Below are 20,291 nucleotides of genomic sequence, written 5' to 3'. Positions count from 1 at the left end.
GAAAATTTAGCCATCTCCCCCCTTTTGATTTGGCCAAGCCTGAGCCAGATAGATGTTTAGGAATAAATTGGTTTTAGCTGGAAGATATGAATGGAAAATAAACAACATATTGACATCCTGTCTCCTGAATTGATTCCATTGAAAGGATTGTCTTTTATAACAATGACACCATGTGCTTCAGCTTTTTCCAGCCCCAGCTGCCATCTGATTGATCAAGACTCTGGCACTTTATTCAAGTTGATGAAGACTCAAACTAGGCTTTAGAAATGTATGTCTTTCAAATCGGATATGGTTTGGGGTTTTTTTGCTGATGACAAAAATCGATTCACCTAAAACAAGTTATGTGAAATTAGAATACAGCATAATGACAGCAGTTAGTCTCCATTCTCTGCATAAGATTTGAAAGCTTTATAAATAAAGCCAACCCCAGCATCTATGTAAATGACACCAGGCCTCACACATGCATGGGTTTGAATTCTTGTCCACCTGTCATACCATTTTTTAGAGTTCTACTAAAACAACTTTGGAATTTCTGGCAGTTGTACCAACCACACATTACTGTCAGACATAAAGCAAAACAATAGACCATTGATCTTCTCTATTACAGTATCACCTTTGTTTCTAAAAAGAAACCAACTTCAATATGAACACAGACTGACAGAATTGTTTAGGTTGGAAAAGACTTCCAAGATCGAGTCCAACTCTTAACCCAGCACTGCTGTATTCACCACTAAACTGCTTCCCCAAGTGTCACATCCCCACAGCTTTAGAACACTTCTGAGGATGGTGATTCCACCACTTCCCTGGGCAGCCTGTTCCAATGCCTGACCACCCTTTCAGTGAAGACATTTTTCCTAATAGCCAGTCTAAACCTCCCCTGGTGCAACTCAAGGCCATTTCCTCTTGTCCTATCACTTATTACCTGGGAGAAGGATTGATCCCCATCTCACTATAACCTCCTTTCAGGTAGTTCTAGAGAAAGAGAAGGTCTCCCCTAAGATTACTTTGCTCCAGACTGAACACCTCCAGCTCCCTCAGCTGCTTCTCCTAAGACTTGTGCTCCAGACCCTTCATCAGCTCCACTGCCCTTTCTCTGGACCTGCTGCAGCACCTCAATGTCCTTCCTATAGTGTGGGGTTCCAAAACTGAACACAGGATTCAAGCTGTGGCCGCACCAGTGCCAGGTACAGGGGCACAAAATATGTATGTATTTCTTTTAGCTTCACACCATCTAGTATTGAGGAAGTTCACTTCAAGAGAAACAGGATGTCTACATTTTCAAGGGTATTAAAAAAATATTGTGTAAGCAAGTATAAGGGCTGAAATTTGAGAAAATTTCCTCTTATTCTCCCAAAATCCCAAGATTTAACTTTTTTTTTTTTGGATAAGCACAGAAGGACTAAGGCTTCCACATTGGTCTGAGATGCTCCTCCCATCTTACCTCAAGTGCACCCAAAATCCATGGTGCCTTGCAGAAGGAAAGCAATGAATTCAGCCCTGCAGACAACAAATGCTTCCTCAGCAGCACCTCTGCAGATAACACAGCGAATGGAGACTCGTGCCTGGTGAGTTGCACTCCCTTTACACCGTGTTTTCAGATCACACGGTTTCACATCGGCTCATGCTTCCTCAGTGTCACAAGGGACAAGACTGTGGCATTTCTTTTCCCTTCAGAGGGTGCCCACATAACCTGTGAGGATGTGTATGCTGGGCATGGGAGAAGGGGCAGCAGCTGTTTTGCTTTTGCTCTTACAGACTGTTTGATGAACATGCTGTCAGTGTTTCGAGTGATAAACCTTTCACTTCCAAACTGTTACTGCTTACAAAAGTGGGATTTGCAGCAGGGAGAGCAACTATCTCCTTCTCACCAGTTCAATGACACGGACTGTCTCCATCCACTGTAGCAGTCATTCTTCCAGTATTACAACAGCTGTTTCTGTGGACGTTTATTTTTGGCAACTGTCATTAAAGGACAACAAAGAAACATGGACAGAAGTCATACTGGGCCATCTTAGTGACCTATTTAGTGTACAAGCCTGAAAGTTATCCTTCCTTCATAGGCAGTTCTCCAGAATAACTTTCAAGTTATGAAAATGAATGCCTTATAGATATAGAAAAAACAAGACTTTTACTGTTATGTCTCCAAAGATAGTTATTTTCAGATCAGGCACAGCATCAGCCCAATACACTTACACACATTCCATAAACCAGAATTGCTTTAGTTTCCAAATGGTTTATGGCACCACTCCCATTGGCAACAGTGCCTCCAAGTCAGTAATGCCTGCAGAAAAGACATTGTTTCTTCCTAAAGCCAATACCAAAGTATATCTGGATTTAGCCAGGCACATCAATTAACATAATTTTCAAGTATTATGAAAAGTAAATTATGTGAAATGTAATTTAAAAAAAAAAAAATCCATCCATCCCAAGGCTTTAGATGTGAATCTTTTTCTGTAGTAAAGAAAATCTTCTTGGAAATTGCTGATAAAAAGATACGGCTAGTTAAGAGAATTTTTTTGCTGTAAACACTGAGTTATTTTTATGTCAACAGTAAAATGTAGTGCACAGAAGAGTTGTTAAGGAGAACATACAATTGCACAGTCTCCCTCAAGAGCATAATGCAGCTCAGGCCTTGCACATACCAGGCAGAAGACAGATCATACTGGTGGTACCTACCCAGCAGGAAGAGGACAGGAGCTGGTTCTGCAAGATGTGAACAAACAGAAATGGAAAGACAACATCAAGAGGCTCATATTACAACAGTAAAATAAACTGAGACACTATTGCATTCAATCAAAAAAAAAAAAAAGCAAGAGAGATGACAAAAGCAGAGAGGATTTCAGCTGAAAACTGAGTTTGTCTAGGTGGGACAATTCAGTTCAGTGTCTGGAAGCATCCAACAATAGGGCACAGCAACCTCCAGACATGCCTGATTATTTCTGCAATCTCACAGAGTGTTTCCATGGAGAAGCAGCAGACTCCTAGGTTTGACATTCAGCATCTGACAGCTGAGCCAGCCAAAGCTCAAACTCACAAGGCTCAAAGAGAGATCACAGATAGCTCTTTGGACGTGGTTCTGAGCAGTGCAAGAGTAAATCCAGCTCTGAGGGAGAGTCTAACCTTTATTTACTAGTTATGTTCCCAGTGAGAGCAGAGCAGACATCAGAGTAGCACATGGGGGGGAACTGTGACCATGGGGCTTTTCCTTCTCTTTAGGCTTTACTGCAGGACTGCTCTTCAACCCTGGCTTGGACAACTCCTGGCAGAACTTGCAAACCAAAGACAGAAATGGTGTCTTTGGAATAAGAATAGCCTGTACCATTCTCTCCTCTGTATCCTAGAATGTAGACCACAAACAGTAAAAGAGTCGGGAAATGTAGAAAAACCAATGCTACCATAATTAAATAATTCAAGATGTTATGGGTATTCAGTGTGCTAGTCTCCTTCGTGCAGCTACAGGAAGCTCTCATACTTCATCAATTAAACTCAGAAAGAAAAAAGTTGTTAGAACTCCAGAACTCAAATGTAGAGATAGCCTGAAGTATGCAGCAGGAGTGGTGGCATTGGAGCTGTACTAAATATTACATCAGCATCCTTAAGCTTTAGCCCACTGCAGGTGGCTAACTTATTAGTGGCAAAGCATACAGAAAAAAATCTCAAAATGAATTTAGCAGATGCACTCATATAACACACATTGATTTGATTTACATTCCTCTCCAAACTCGTCAGGCACCACTTTGCCAGAGATTTCTATGGTCTAGAAACACCTGTGCTAGATCCAACACAAACACTTTCCTGAGCAGCCTCTAACAGCCTTCTGAACAACAACATACTCATTTTATGATACACCTTGCCCTTCTCCAGCCAGAATCTCCTTCTGCAGGTCAACAGATCAGCCAGCAGGAAGTCATCTAAAGAAACCAGGCTGGGCTATTTGATAAGACAGGCAGACATGGAGCATGCTCCTTCCATGCTGACAGCTCCACTGACAAGCAGAAGGAAAAGCAGCATCACAGGATTTACTGGTATCTGCCAAGACAACACCAACAAAACCCGAAAATTCCACCTATCTCCCATCCTAGCTGGCATAAGAGAGTTAGCTCTTTATAACCCAAATTTATAGTACCATTTAGGCTGGCAGTAACTATGTACTCCACTGGAGTCACCTAAAATACTCCTGGTTTTATTTTGTTTATATTTCAATGGCTCAGAGATTTCTTTGCAGTCTATCTCCTCCCACAAGAATAAGAAACCAGTTTCACAGCTGACAAAAAAAAAAAAAAAAAAAAAAGAGGTTTTGTCAGAAACTATTTAGAAAAGTCTGATGAATGCTGGGGTCTTGGTCCCAGCTGGGGCTTCCAGGTGGATACATGACAGATACATGGCATTAGGGGCATACAGCACAACCCCACAGGTGATCTTTATTTTATTATTTTCAATAAAAGTAATCAGCCTAATATAGCCTATTACTGTACAGCATTTCATGCAGTAAGCACCTCGTGAAGGCTTGTATTATTACGGTTATTAACATATAACAAAGAGGGATCTTGCAAGGATTTTATTTTGCTATTAGGAGCCACCAAAGAATATTAGCACATGGGTCACTCCAGTACCTTGAAAGGTCTAGACTTTTCATAGTTTTTATTAAATTGCACTTTACTATACATAAGGATAAGGGAAAAAAAAATAACCAGAATGTATCAAGACATAGATACAAAGAAAGACTTCTACACATTTTGAGAAATGAGTAATGGCTGACACATATACACACAAAGCAGAACTAATAAACTGATCTTGCTCACTGAAAAAAATTTTGGAAACACTTTTGAGGTTTTCATTGTCTTTGCACTGGTGAGCAAAATGAGTCAAAAGAATGCAATACAAAACAGGGATAAACATTTAACTGCATTTTTATGCTCCTCGAGTAATACAATGTAGTTTAAATGTGTGTATATAGAGTGTATCTATGCACTATAGCAAAATACTTTCGATCCAGTCTGCCTGTACTTACATTTTAAACAGCCAGAATATAGGCACTCTAGCAAATGGAAGTATTATCTAAACTTCACTTTCAGGAAAACGGAACATTTGGCCATGCACTGCGAGGTAATGATGTGGGGGGCCGTAGTGACAGGCACTCTTTCTCTCCCACCCATAGTTGCAAAGATCATCACTACTCCAAGACTGCATGTGACAGAAAAATGGGAAGGAGTGGTCAGGAGAGCGTCAGAAACTAAGTTCAGATGTGAAGACAAATCCATTGCGTGCTATGAGGAAGGTCACAAGGTTCTGTTTCTCTTCGTGGGGATGGCTGCCTTGGGTCAACACACTCTTGTTCTGCTTCCACCCCTGCTCACCCAAGCGATGAGAATTCAGTTTAGTGCCACTGCCCTTGGACACCGGCAGATGACTTGTTCCTCAACAAAAACAAGAAACAAGCTCTACTGATATGAGCAGAAAACCTAGATCTAGACTACAGAATGCACTCCTGCATAGAAAAGTTTGATCACAGGCTACTAGAGAACTTCTTACCTCCTGCTTATTTCTGATTCTTTACAAGAGACCTGTACGTGTATCAGCTACAGGCCAGGATGAGAAAAACTACATAGATCATGATTTCAGATACTTCTGAGCCTCTCCCAGAGGACATATATTTACTTCAAACACAGTAAACTATTAAGGAAAAAAAAAAAGGAAAAAAAAGACATCTACTTACAGTTGCCCATGCCTTATATAGGAATGTCATTACTGCGAGCAGAAATCCTTACATTCCAATGATTTTGTGCAAGTAACTCTACTCATCTAAGAGGTAGTCCTTAAACTGGACATAGAATGAGCATTATCAACTCATTCTACAAAAAAGGAAGTTCTGAATTTCATAACTTAGTGACATAGCTCAGGAAATAAGCAACAAAAAATATTTCAACACATACTGACAGCAGATTGTATGAGTGGGCACCTAAGTCAAAGGAAACTTATCTTTGAAATGTTTCCTTATAAAGAAAAAATCCTTACACGTCAGGACTTGCTTCTCTCAGTGCCATCAAGAATAGCTATTTTCTATTCCACATCATTGTAGCTATATTCTAGTCACATCTTCAAGACCTTTTAGGAACCCTCACTTCTTAAGAAGGTATTGAGCAGCTCTGGCAATGCAGAATGGCTGTCACTCAATGTAGAAGAGCAGTTCTGTATTTTAGTTTGTAAGGAACTAGAAGCACATGAAAAAAAATCCAGAGAAAGGATTTGTGTAAGTTGCTTCTACTTGTAACCTTGCTATTCTTTTCACAGTAATAAACTGTCTAATAGGGAGTTATTATTTTCCAGTAGTAGGAAACCTGCAAACAAGACAGTCTAATGCTTTGCATTTGGTGCTTTTCCATTTTTGCTTCTCATTGTTGTGGTCTTTATATCCAAATTCAGCAGAACGCCTCCGACTCTTGTACTGCTACATATTTGTGCCATGCAAAATTCAGCATAGAAACAAGTAAGCAGTGACTGCCAAAACCTCCTGACTCTTTTCTGCATTGAATATTAAATGACTGAAACGCCATGAGAGAATTTCCAAGCAGAATAAAAAGACCTGACATTTTCCAGCATGCCTCAATTAAAAAGACTCTTAAAACAAAATCCCAAAGCACCAGGCATGGATGATACCTGAAGCTTTCTAGACTCACCTGTCACACTACCCACTCCATACAGCTTCTTTAGAAGACCATTCCTCAAATTAATTATTTTTTTAAATCAGAAAGCACTATGAGCTAAAACAAAAAGGGGGGCATGAGTCTACTGCACTGTTGCTTTCGTGAAGTGTGAGAACTTATATTTCAGAAAATTGACATTTAATGATCAAAAGAGAGTCCTATAAAAAGAGAGTCCAAAAGAGAGACAGCATAGTCCAATGCTCAGCCCTGAAACATAACTGACATGCCTAATTCATCCTGGGAAGATGGCTGTGAGAAGACTACATCATCAAAAGCATGACTACACCTACCTCAGCTTAATAGAAGAGAAAGAAAAATACAGTACAGCCAGATGGTTCAGTTAAGGAATTTATACATTTTTTTTAAATGGTTCTTCAGTAGAAAGCCATGTGGTGCTACTAGTGTAAGTCAACCACTCTCTCATTTTCTCCTAACTGCTAGCAGGCTAAGATCCTCAGCATTCCCATAAAAAAAAAAATGGAGTTTAAACATTATCATCTCTAATACTGTCCACTCCCTCACCCAGAAACCCTTCTTACCCTTTCCTTCAAGTCCTGAAGCTATTATTTGAAAGCTCAGTATGAATTATAATGATCTTTTTGGTCATGTTTCTTCTAGCAACCTCCTGCAACTTTAGCAGCAGAAACGCTAAATTTTCACACTCTTTCTTCTTGAAACTTCAGGTTATAGGAGGAAATGGTAGCTGAACAGAAATTAATGAAAGAAAAATTGTGCTTTTCACTTTGTAGAGTTACCTTTGATTTCAGCACTATAACCATTGGCAGTGATTGCTGTCATCAACAGGAAAACAGCTGCAACCAACAACCTACAAAGAGCACTTATTCATCTGGACCACGGTTACTTAGAATACAGTAGCATTATGTCATATATTACATTGCCATTTATTTAAACTTAGGTTATTTTATTTAAATTTGCATTAAGCCTTTTATGACAAAAAGTAAGGCTACACTGTTAGAGTGTGATTTTTTTTCTCTCTTGAAATAGTGAATTTCCATTGCTTCAGTAAATTGTAATCTAATTTTAAGGAAATCTCATAGTGTCATGGGACATAAAATAGCAAAATCTGTAATCCATCAGGTTTCAGATTTAGTTTTTAATCAGTCCCTCTATTCCATAGCAAGTAGAGACTCTAATAAGTTGTGACATTCATACCTGGAAGCTACAAAATGGAGACAGAGCATCCCAGAAAAGATTTTTAAATCAGTCCTACATGAGGCAAAAGAACCAATCTCCAAAACGCGTCCACTCCTCAACTCAGAAGAAATTTATCACACTCAAATTTAAAACATGCAGTTGTCATGCCAAAGACATGTACATTTGTAATTTATCAGAAGTGATGCTAAAAATGGGTATAAATACTTCAGCTGACTCAACCCAGCAGTAGTGGAAGACTGCCAAATTGACCTCAAGTACATTCCTCTGAACACAACAGACATCCTGTACCTTTACCACCTCCCCTCTAAAGCAGCAGCTGGCAGCTAGAAACACCTGTGTTGCTTATTCAGTGGAGGGAGAGAATGCTCAACATTTTATTTAAAAAAGGAAAATTCAACCATTTTGTTTTCACCAAGACCTCAGGAAACAGTAAAGAAATAGCTGAAGGAGACTCAAGTCACAGTTATTTAGACTATGAGGACACTGTAAACCACAAGAAGCCTTACTGTGTTCCTCAGCAGTCTGGAGATCTGAGAGATTGTGCTATTTAGATGTGGAAGAAGAAAGATCTGCAGTTCTTTTGGGATATACAGGAAGCCTATGTATTAAGGACAGTACATGATGGTAAATATTCTTGCTATTTTCCCTTCCCTTTTTGACAGGATATATCTCCACCGAATATTGAAACAAAAGTCTGTCAAGGACCTGTATTTTGGGAAGGCTACCAACCTCTAACCTAAAATAAGCAAAAGTGTGTTCAGAGGAATGTTTTTATGTTCACACCATGGTCTCTCCCATTTCCAGAGAAATAATAAAACAATGGGTATGTTTTATTATATTCAATAAACTTTCTTTTTAATAAACAAACAAAATGAGTATTTCCTTTTTAGATTGTGTTGCTCATACTCTACATCACAGCTAAGGGACAAAGCTTCAGATATTCTGGAAACAGTAGCTTAGCAGAATTTTAGACTCCTCTACTCAACATCCAGATTCAGTAGAGTCACCAGCAAGAAAAAAAAATATTAACTTCTTGAAACAGAAAAATTTGGGAACAAAAACTGAAGCTCAACCAGTCCAATCTATAATTTGGCTGAGATTTGCAAGCAAGAAAGCTAAAGAGCTGCTGCTAGAGAACACCAACATGCAAACAAGCACAGAAGTTTTTTCATATCAGGGGAGGTGAGCGCTTTGGGGGGTGTGGGGGTGGTGAGTCTGGTTGGTTGATTGGTTTTGAATCTATAAACAAGCTGAGCCCTGCAGAGTTATTATTAATCATGATCAAATCACATCAGGTTGTCAACATCTGATTGCCCCTCCACCTGTATGTTCTGCATGTGTCTCTCTGAATTAAAATGGTAAAATATACATGAGCAGTGGCAGCATACAAGACCTTTTCATGCAGCAAGAGTCAAGTAAAGTGGAAATAGCTCTCAGACCTAAACAAGCACAAAAGTTCTTCAAGTTTACTTCATGCCAAAATCTTCATGCTGTGTATATCACTATATCAGCCATAGACACTGGAAATTTTTTTTCCTAAATTTGCTTTTAGATACAGAAGTGTTTAGATGATCAATGACATTAAAAAAGCAAACAAACAAACTACACGCACAAAAAGATACCCACTTTAATTTGGATCTCTCTACCTTTACTGCAGATTCTGAACAGCCAGCATTTTGCCAAGTCCATGGCCACATACACCCATGACTCTGACTCACCATTTCAGACTGCAAACACTGCTACTTATTCTTCAGTTGCTTCCTAATTTTTTTTATGGTTTAGGGCATTGCATCCTCATTATGACTTTGAAATCAATTGCAGGTGGAAGGATGTACTGCAGCCAGAAGAGCTCTGTGGTATACACTCACACCTTTAAAAACTAAAAATAAGAAAAGTGTTTACAAACCACCAAAAAACCCCCTTAAAACTAAACAAAAAAAAAATCCAATAACAACAACCAAAAAACCAGTTCAGCTTTGCTTTCTCCAAGGATCTCTTTGATCTTTTCTGTACAGGGCTCAAACATCTTTATGGTCTTGCAACATGTCCTAGGCATTTGTCAAAATAGTTTGTTAAGCCTTTCTATCAACTACCATGACTGACTTGAGATTGGAAAAGGGGCAATTGGGGGGGGGGGGAGGGAATGGTGGAAATGATGACTTTTTACCTCTTCCAGAACTGAAACTATTTATCTGTATGATGATATTCTCATAAGAGTCTTTGAAAGAATATGCCTGAAGCTGAAAAATCAATTCAAAAATCAAGCCAATAAATACCCAGCTATAACAGGTTTGTATTTGCTGCTCCCACCCGAGGAATATTTGCAAGATTTGAATCCTAGAGCTATTATCGTCTTATCTGGTATTTTATTATATACCTGGGCACTTAGAAGGAAAAATTAAAAATGACTGATCAAGAATAAATTTTATATTAAATTTACAGTTCCTTCAGGACAGAAGACAACAGTAACTAAAAGACCAAGGAAGATGTCTAAAGATATAGTATCACATATTGTATTATATATTCAATGAGAATATAATTTAATAAATATTTGCACCTACCATGCTGAACTGGAGGGAGCTTCATGACCACAAAACTCTGCATGGTTTCTTTTGCTATTCAAGACAAAGGAGTTTGCGCCTCTTTTTGTTCTACAGGAGGCAAAACAACTACTTTGTCTGCCTTACAAAGAACAGCAAGCAACAACAAAGATTACTTCAGTGAGGACTTACTTCAGCGTTGCCCCTCTTCTAATACATATTCTTACTGTCTTACTGCTGTGTGTGTTATTGCATATTATTGAAAAAAAAAGTAAGTAAAAACCTCCATCTGTAAGCTTTGGGAGGTTTTCATTTCCAGTTAAATAGTCAGGCATCTACACTCTTACAGGGATAGTTGCAGATCATAACAGGCAGTCTAATGAGTATTGTCAGACCCTGTCTGATTCCAACTACACCATCCACTAATCTCACCTCATGGAGTAGTTTAGTTTTGAAAGAATCATAGAATGGTTTGGGTTGGAAGGGACCTTGAAGATCATCTACTTCCAACCCCCCTGCCATGGGCAGGGACACCTTCTGCTAGACCAGGTTGCTCAAAGTCCCATCCAACCTGGCCTTGAACACTTCTAGGGATGAGGCATCCACAACTTCTCTGAGCAACCTGTTTCAGTGCCTCACCACCCTCACAGTAAAGAATTTCCTCTTAATAGCCAATCTAAACCCACTCTCAGTTTAAAGCCATCAGCCCTTGTCCTATTACTGCATGCCCTTGTAAAATGTCTTCTCCACCATTCCTGTAGGTCCCCCTTTAGGTATTGGAAGGTGCTCCGAGGTCTCCCCAGAGCCTCCTCTTCTCCAGGCTGAACAACCCCAGCTTGCTCAGCCTGTCCTGGTCTAATGCCCTGCTCAGAGCAGGCCCAGCTTACATCAAGTTGCTTGAGGTCTTGGCAATTGATCTCCAAGTGCCTCCAAGGATGGAGATCCCCCAGACCCTCTGGGCACTTCTTCCAGTGTTTGACTACCCCAATACCAAGCTTTTCTTCTCCTCATGTTTAGTTGAAATGTCATTTCTTGCAGGTGCATCTGTTGCCTCTTGTGCTAACACTGTTTATCTCTAGAGTCTGTCTCCGTCACCCCAGTAGGTAACATAAAATAGTAATAAGTTACTCTACAAATATCTCTTCTGGAAAAAAAACATTTCTGTCAGGCTCTTACATCATATGTGATCCTCTTAGTCAACCAGACTTCTTCCATTCCTTCCTGGCACCAGGAAGCCCAGAACTGGAAACAATACTCCAGGTGTAGTCTGACCACTACTAGGCTCGCTTTCTGTGACCTGACACAGTTGGTCCTGCTTCACCACAGGGTCACACTGCTGACTCACATTCCTCTTCAGCTCCCCACATACCTGCACTGTTCTCCAAGCTCTAGCTTCTACTATTGCACTGAGATTTTTCCAGCTAGATACTAGAATTTTATTTTGCCCATAATGAACTGCATGAGGTTTCTCTCAATCCATTTTTCCAGTCTGAGAAAGTCCTTATGAAAAGCATCCCTGCCCAATCCTTGTCAGCTGCTCCCACTCCATGTAATATCATCCACAAACTTGCTGAAGGTGCCCTTCTTTCCATTGTTGAGGTAGTTAATGGCAACATGGAACAGCATCAAAGTCAGTGTTAACCCAGGAAAAAGGAACTCCTTTTCCTTCCCTGGCTGCCAGGACTGCTAAAAGTGATTTGGGAGCCAAAACCATCTCCAGAATTACTGACCATTTTGTCCATAACCAAAGGGCAACATTCCAAAAATGGAAGTACAACAGCATAAGGTGGCTCCTCCTCTAAGCTCAAATACCAATTTACCACTGGGCAAATTGCTTTACTTCGAATATAACTTAAACTACAAGAACATAATCAGTAACCGTTAGTCATTATCTTTTCCCATCTGCTAAGTTTCCAAGTGTTTTAAGATTTTTTCCCTGCCCTGAACTGTTTGTGTACATCAAAGAAAGAAAACATAAACAAGAAAGAGACAAGAACAATTTTGCAAAACTGTTTTGGTGGGTTTCTTTCCCAAAGGTCCTTTGAAGAGCTTTAGAGTTGAGTAGCTTAAGAGAATGGAAAGAATTTTTACATTTTTGGTGTATGAAGGCATAGCACAACTATTTGTATAAAAATAAACGGACATATTAAATGTCAAACTAACATGTTAGGTTTGGGTTCTTTGGCTTTTATTTGGAAGCAGACTAGGATTAAGAAAAAGGAGGAAAGCATAAATAATAGAGATATCAATTATCATTATTCACAGAAAAAAGTTTCCAGACAATTTCCATGGATGAAGTGCAGCATCACCTTAGACCTTTGCTATATTCATATGCAAATTGGTGACACGTGGTTCTCCAGGGCACTTGGAAACTAACAGTACTCACAGCTGCTAAACTATCCCCTAAAACAGTGCAGTTCATATCTCAGAAAAAGACTAATTTGGACTCTTTTTCACTCATCTGTTTTTGTATTTATGGCTAACTATTAATTCTTATGCAGTTTATTTAGGGTAGAGAAAAATAACTTACAGGAGTACTCTGGAACAATAGAGAGATTAAGTTCAGGCAAGAGATCATAGATTATTAAAATGATACCACAGAAAACATGTACAGTTAGTTTAATAAACGTTTCAATTCAGGCTTCACCTTCAACAAGATAAATAAGCTCCGTTAAAACTAGGATGCAGCACAGGACACATTACTCTGATTCAAAGAGGGAAGTTCACCCACACCACTGTGTCCTCCTCACATTCTAGTGCAAAACCAGTTTAGAGATATCTGCATTTGTCATAGAGATGCTTTGAAATAAAAAAAAAATCCAGAAAACTATTAAAGAAAAAAAACAGAGAAACATGGTAATCCAAATAGGAACCACTGATGGAATTACTATATTATGTCCTATATGGAGAATTTAAAGTGTAAAAAATTCCTATGGTAAGCCATTGAATTACTTCAAGAAATCTAAGTTCAAAATCTTTGACTCTACGATGAATTTTTTGTCCTCAACCTATTCCTTAATTCTCCATGCAGACTTCTCTGTGGATAACCCTATCATTAATAATCCCACCAACTATGAACATAGAAGAAGGAAACAATCATTAATTACTTGAGGCTGCGCAGATATTTATAAGGCAAGAAAAATGAACATGCAGTTCTTGATGGCTCCCGTGGTCTTTTTAAGCAGTTACATGACAGAGGAAAAAAAAGTGACTCAGGAATCAAAATAAAAATCAGACTTTGTTCTAATATGGGACAGAGGAAACTGCTTTCCCATTAGAGGACAAATAAATATCACCAACCACCTGATACAAAAGGGAAGAGGAAAACAACAGGAAAACTTTGCCAGCTGGGGAAAGCAGTAGTTAATTGCCAAGGATCATTTTAGGGTTGCAGCTGCTTGTCTCTGCCAAGTTTAAAGAGTTAGCTGTTCTAAAAGTATATTCGAAAAACGCCACTAGGGAGTTTAAATACTGACCTTGTAAGGAAAAATTCCACTCAGAAGACAGCAAATTTCCAGGATCCCGGGAATTTTGTTAAGAGTCATCTCATGATTTCCCAGGTTCAGTATCAAAACAGCTATTCCAAAAATGCAACTAATGTTGCTTTTTTCCTGCTCACATCCCTACCCGCAGAGTTGCCAGTCTCCCATGTGCCTGTCTGGATTTAGTTCTGCACATCCCACTCCAAAGGGAGCAACTTCTAGACTGAGTGTTGCTACTACTATATCATCACGAATCTATTTTTACTGGGTGATGCACAGGGCTTCTGGGAAGATAGCAGATATAACATTTCTCTCAGTATTTTAGGACTATTCATGTACAGGGCTCTCAGCAGTACTATTTGTTGAAATTTTAGAGAAGCATTGGTGATAAGCTTACTTTCAAGTATTTCAGGACTTTAAAGGGCTAAATCTTGTTTAAAAAGACCAACAACAACAACAAAACAACCCAGGAAAAAAGTATCAAGGTTTTCCTCATAGAAAAGTGTGTCTATAAAACTGACTTTTTTCAGATTTATTTTTTTTTAAACAGAAAAACCTGTCTGTATGGCATAGCATTGATATCAAGTGACATGGAGGATGATCAAAACACCTTTCTGGTATTTCTGAGAATTTAACAGAAACCCCCTCAAGCAGACGATGAAGGAAGAAGTGACATAAAGGTGCCCAAACCAACAAAAAAAGTGAATCATTATAAAACATCTGCACTTAGGTTTCAAATACATCATATGCAGTATCAGCTGGAAAAAGCATAGCAAAGGCAGGTGCAGGAAGAAACACAGATCCATAAGAACAGTGTCATGCCCTTTAACACCCCCAGAATCAGCTGACACTTATCTTAACCACTCAAGACAACCAGGAAACATTTATTCCAGATTACAAACTTTTAGACAGAAATTCTGCTACCCTTTCTCTTAAATCAGAAGCAACTGAATGATCTAAACTCTATCACTTCTGAGGGAAAAGGCAGATTTTGTTCCTCTGTAGTAACATGGGTGACCAGTACCCAATGTGTGTGAAGAGCTACTCAGCACTGAAGGTGATAACTGGCCAAAAGACCAGATGACTATCATTAGGTATTGTTATAAAAGCTTGAATATCTATGTAACAAGCATGACAAAATGTAGAAGCTGCTGGAAACCACAAACATTATACCAAAAAAAGCTCAGAATCCTACTGCTACCTGATAGCTCATTATTTTCTAGCATTCCACTCCACCATTATCCCAACAGAAGCAGTTCAATCATGGTTATTGTGTTTCACTGCTGTTTCAGAGTGATCAGCGTGGCTGTTACTTTCAGTGACAGACAAATCTCTAAGGCAGTGCACACTTCCTGCTGAAGAAGTAGCCAGCCAACCATTTACTTTTCTATTTACAGAGCAAACTGGCCCACAAAACAGGAACCTCGAAAATCTTACTTCAGCCTCAAGAGTCTTATCGAGTGACACAGGAGAGAGAAAAACTAAAGATAGAATAGGACACCAAAGAAGTTTGCTGTAAGTACAGAGTGGCTTGACTACATTCAAGAGCAACTAAAAAAAAAAAAAAAAAAAAAAAAAAAAAAAAAAAAAAAAAAAAAAAAAAAAAAAAAAAAAAAAAAAAAAAAAAAAAAAAATTTAGTATTCACACTGAACAAGTCAGTAAAGAACAAAGGATGTGTTTCTTAGTTTCTTAGCCAATTCTTTCCCTCTGGTACTAATATATCTACAACAATGATATTTAAAGGTCAAGTGTCAAGATGTGTAAAAGTTCACAGAATGTTTATCAAGTTTACAATTGCCAATCAGACACCTGTTGTATCTTCTGGAGGTATTAAGATACAAACACTTATCTGGAATACACGCAGGACAAAGACGGAAGCTTTAAAAATAAAGCTAATTGCACACATCGCCACTGGCTCACCAGCCAGATATGAGGAACATTTGCCTTTTTATTTATTTATTTATTTATTTTTGGTATAAAACTGGACACAAGTTTCACAAAAAAAGCCAAGCTTTTCTCTGATATATGTAGGTGATCAGCGGGATCCTTCACTACATAAAGACTTTATTTCATTAGTTCTAATTCTCATTGCAGTTACGGTGCTCTGTACCACAGCTTTTATGCTCCATGAGTGGTTACAATGCATTCTGACACACAAAAATAAAAAAAAAAACCAACCAACCAACCACCCAAAAATAGAATTTAACATGAGCTATTTCTAGGATCCCAAAAGCAAAAATGAACAGGAAGATCACATATCATGGCAGTAGGCAAAAGAGTACAGGGCTAGAACTTCATGAACTATGGCAGACATCTCAGATAAAAGGACTTCCAAGAGTCCCAGGAAACAAGGAGAGAACAGAAACAGAGAAAGCAACATCTGGCAAGCTCTGAACTAGATCACAGAATATGCTAAGTTGGAAGGGACCCATCAGGATCATTGAGTCCAACTCCTGACCCTACACAGGACACCCCAAGAGTCACACCATGTGCCTGAGAGTGTCACTTAAACACTTCTTGAACTCTGTCAGGCTTGGCACTGTGACCACTGCCCTGGGGAGCCTGTTCCAGTGCCCAGCCACCCTCTGGGTGAAGAACCTTTTCCTGATATTCAATCTAAACCTCCCCTGACTCAGCTTCAGGCCATTTCCTCGACTCTTGTCACTGGTCATGACAGTGAAGAAATCAGTACCTAACCCTCCTCTTCCTCTCACTAGGAAGTTGTACCTGCAATGAGGTCTCCCTTCAGTCTCCTCCAGGCTGAACAGACCAAGTGTCCTCAGCTGCTCCTCATACTGCTTCCCCTCCAGACCGTTCACCATCTCCATTGCCATCCTTTGGATGCTCTCTAAGAGCTTAATGTCTTTCTCACATTGAGGCACCCAAAACTGCACAAAACATTCAAGGTGAGGCCACCCCAGTGCAGAGCAGAGCGGGACAACGCCCTCCCTCAGCCGGCTGGTGATGCTTTGCCCGATGCCCCCCAGGACATGGTTGGCCCTCCTGAGCAGACTGCAGACAGCACCATCCCCCAGTGCAGTGTGGGACCCTTAATTTACAACCTGCTTAAAAGCTGCACTCTGAATTTGGGTAGAACAAGCATTTTTCCTTTCCATTTCTTTTTCCTTCTTAAACCTCTTTATGGCTGCAAACTCCACTTAACAACTGCGGTGTTTACAGTTTTACCCATTGCAGGCCCCTGAGGTCACATACCTGACTAATTTTGAAACTTAGTACTTCTGGATTCTCTCTCAAAGTTAATACAGAAATAAGAGGTTCTTATTACTAAGATTTTTGAAGTCCCCATTTGATAAAGTTTACAAAAGAAGTGAGTATAGGATTGGCACAAGTGGACCTTTTTAAGATTTTCTGACTGCAGGTGGCTTGGTTAGTTCTGGTTACTTTAGACACACAAGAAGCAACTTAGGAAAATGGGAAGGTTTGGGGTTTTTTTAAGTGTTTGACAGACAACACATCATCCAGAAACAGTAAATGCAGTCATCTATGTTTTTTTGGATTTACAAAACCAAAACTGAACTCCCTCTCCTCCCCCAGCCTGGCTTCTGTAAACTTTACAGAACTGAAATTAGCAAGATAATTTTAATACACTTTATTCTAAGCAAATATTTTCCATTGAAAATGGTATTTCATACACAGAACATCAGCTCTTTACACTGTGTTCCCAGAACTCCTACAATAACACAAATGCCTTGTTTAAAGTATATTTTCTTCCCTCCTTACTTCAAAGCACACACAGCCCCATTAAAAGAGGAGGACTTCATGGTTTCATCAAGGCAGCAGAGGGGAAATATCTGAATCTAAATAAGGCTTTTCATTTGTCAGACGAAACAGATAGACCCAACGTATCTCATTCTTTAGGTCATACAAGATTTGTGCTTTGAGGTTATGCCCTCCCAAACATGGTCCCATCTGCACTTCAAGTTAAGTACAGTGAGCAGATTTACCGTAGAGAGAAAGAGGGGGAAATAAGTCTGAACAGCAACATTCGATTTTGGTGAAGTTCAGTGTACCTACCCAGATGTACCAGTGCAACAAAACCCCTGTGGCTCCTGCCTGGTTGAAATCATAACCCTCCTTGAGCACAGAAGCAATATTTGCAGAAGATTCCACATTCAGATCCCACCACACTAAGTTTAGCGCAGGAAATGTAAAGGACATAAATCACCTCCAAAAAAACCCATTGATAAATAGAGGTCTGGATCTGGTTTCAATACACCAGCAGGTCAACCCCACTAAAGTTCATGTGGCCAATGTGCAAACACCACAGCAAAGAAGTTTTAAATGCCTGCTGGATTAGGCTGGTAATCTAAAGCCCACTACTAGTACCAGTGGTTTGTCACTACACCATCTTGCAACTGTTAAGTTAGAGCAGTCCTGACAGAAGTCCCTTCCAAATAGGCTTTTCCATTAAAACACTAGGTAAGGTATTAAGTGATCACTGTTACCAGTGTTAATTGAGAAATAAAACATTTTCAATACCTGAGGCTTTTTGAAAGAAGAAATGAATCCGTATACATTGGTGCAGGCTTCCAAGGGATGGATTCAGGAATCATGAACCCCGTGAGCCCAGGAGTCAGCAGAAGGAAGGAACGGGAACGTTTTACTTTACATGGAATGGCTCTGAGTACTGAGTACCCACACATTTTTAGGCTGCTGCAAGAGTTTCTGAGAACAGACTTGATTACTACCAAATCACGTTAATAAGCATAAAAAGCATGATAAATTGAAGAAGGGGAATTTGGGGGGGGTTGTAACAGTATTTTTTTCTCATGGCAGCATAGGCATCATACCTATGCTGAATAAAACTGGTTAAAATTATTTAATAATGTTTCACAGAAGAACTTCCAAAAGTTCTCCCATTTCTTGCTCCAAAAGGAAACAAGTAGTATTTCTCCTCTTTCATGGGAAAATGAGTAGCTCTCCATCTTTGATACTTTCTTCTGTAATTGTGGAACTAAATAGCATAACAAGGACCTCAGTGACACTTTCTTCATCTTCAGCCAGATTTAGAATAGCCTTAAAAGAAGTGCCATGCCAAGACTCCTTTTCTAATAGAACCTCTTTCTCCATCTTTGATCCTGGCAAACTCGCTCTGACAGCTACAATAAAGAAGAGGTTACCACCACAAGCCGACCATTCGGATCACCTCCTGGAAGCTGGCACCCCAGGAAAGATGTATAAAAACAATTCGTGGGAACAGCACAAATAAAGGAGTGGACAAAATGGAAATTCAAGGGCAGTAACACGCCTGGCTACTGCATAGCCATGCCATACAGTTAATGGAGCTACGTGGCAGCAGTTTTTCTCAGAGAAATAAATCACAAAGAAAAATTTCTGAAGCTTGTCTGCCAAACACCTAAATTTCATTTACTGTCCTTTCACAGAAGCAAGTAGTTCACAGACTAAACCTCCCTCCTTCAAGTTATGAATAAACCTTTTAGACTGATCTATTTACCAAAAATTAAAAGTACATTTAAAAAATAATGTGAAAAATTGTTCTTAAAAGGCAACTATTAGAGCTTGTAAATCCTACCCAAAAAAACTTGTTATTGCACATACACATAATGTACCCATACACCTTGCAGTCCTAAGCAACTTACATTTTCCTTGAACTGTTTCCAGCACTTTTGGAAAATAGGTTATTTATTCTTAGAGAAAGCACATCAATTATTTCCATGGATGGGCCATGCAAGCAGAGAGTAGCTGCTGTAGCAGGTCAATAAGACACTGCAGGAAGGGCAGCGTTGCTTTGCTCCCCCCTCAAAGACATATCACAAGCACTGCCTTCATTAACAAGTATTGACTACCCTCTCTAATTACTGCATTCTAGACCTCACATTATCACTGCAGCACAAACCTCAGCTGTCCGTGGACACCATTTGCTCAGCTTAGATTTTGCTTTTGCTGACAATTTCATACTCTGAAAAGGGGCAGGAAAAATTTTTTTTTAATACATAGGGACTTTTCTTGGATTTCAAAAAATTGTCAAAATACCTAGAAATGTACTTACTGATAGTAGTCTGCCAAATTATGTACCTGAATCTGTTGGTTTGCATGCCTAAAGCTAGAAATAAAAATCCAATATTCAGACTTGTAAATTAATGAAGTAGTTTTCAGAAGAGCTCAAACTCCATACCTCAGAAAAACAGGCTATCTAGCTGTTATGCTTGTACATAAAATCCTGGCTGTAGAATGGACAACTTTCACACTTGTTCTCACAACTCTCTGATTAACCCCACTGAGCAATATTTTCACTTTCCCTATGTACAATTTAGAAACAGAAAATCAATTCTACTTAACTGCAGGCAGGCATTTAATTGTGAATAGAATACTGTTTTTCTTTTTCTTTTCTCCCCCTTTCTTTTAC

General features: G+C 39.3%; 1 protein-coding gene across 1 annotated transcript in view; it reads right to left on the bottom strand.

The window, feature by feature from the left end:
- FGD4 (FYVE, RhoGEF and PH domain containing 4) overlaps window positions 1-20,291 on the bottom strand; it is a 106,652-nt gene that overhangs the window by 68,727 nt on the left and 17,634 nt on the right. The window lies entirely within an intron of this gene.

The sequence above is a fragment of the Pipra filicauda genome, unplaced genomic scaffold (genome assembly GCF_003945595.2).
Source record: "Pipra filicauda isolate LSUMZ 115617 unplaced genomic scaffold, ASM394559v2 scaffold2_size9829703_pilon, whole genome shotgun sequence".
NCBI lineage: Eukaryota > Metazoa > Chordata > Aves > Passeriformes > Pipridae > Pipra > Pipra filicauda.
This window is presented reverse-complemented; position numbering and strand designations above follow the sequence as displayed.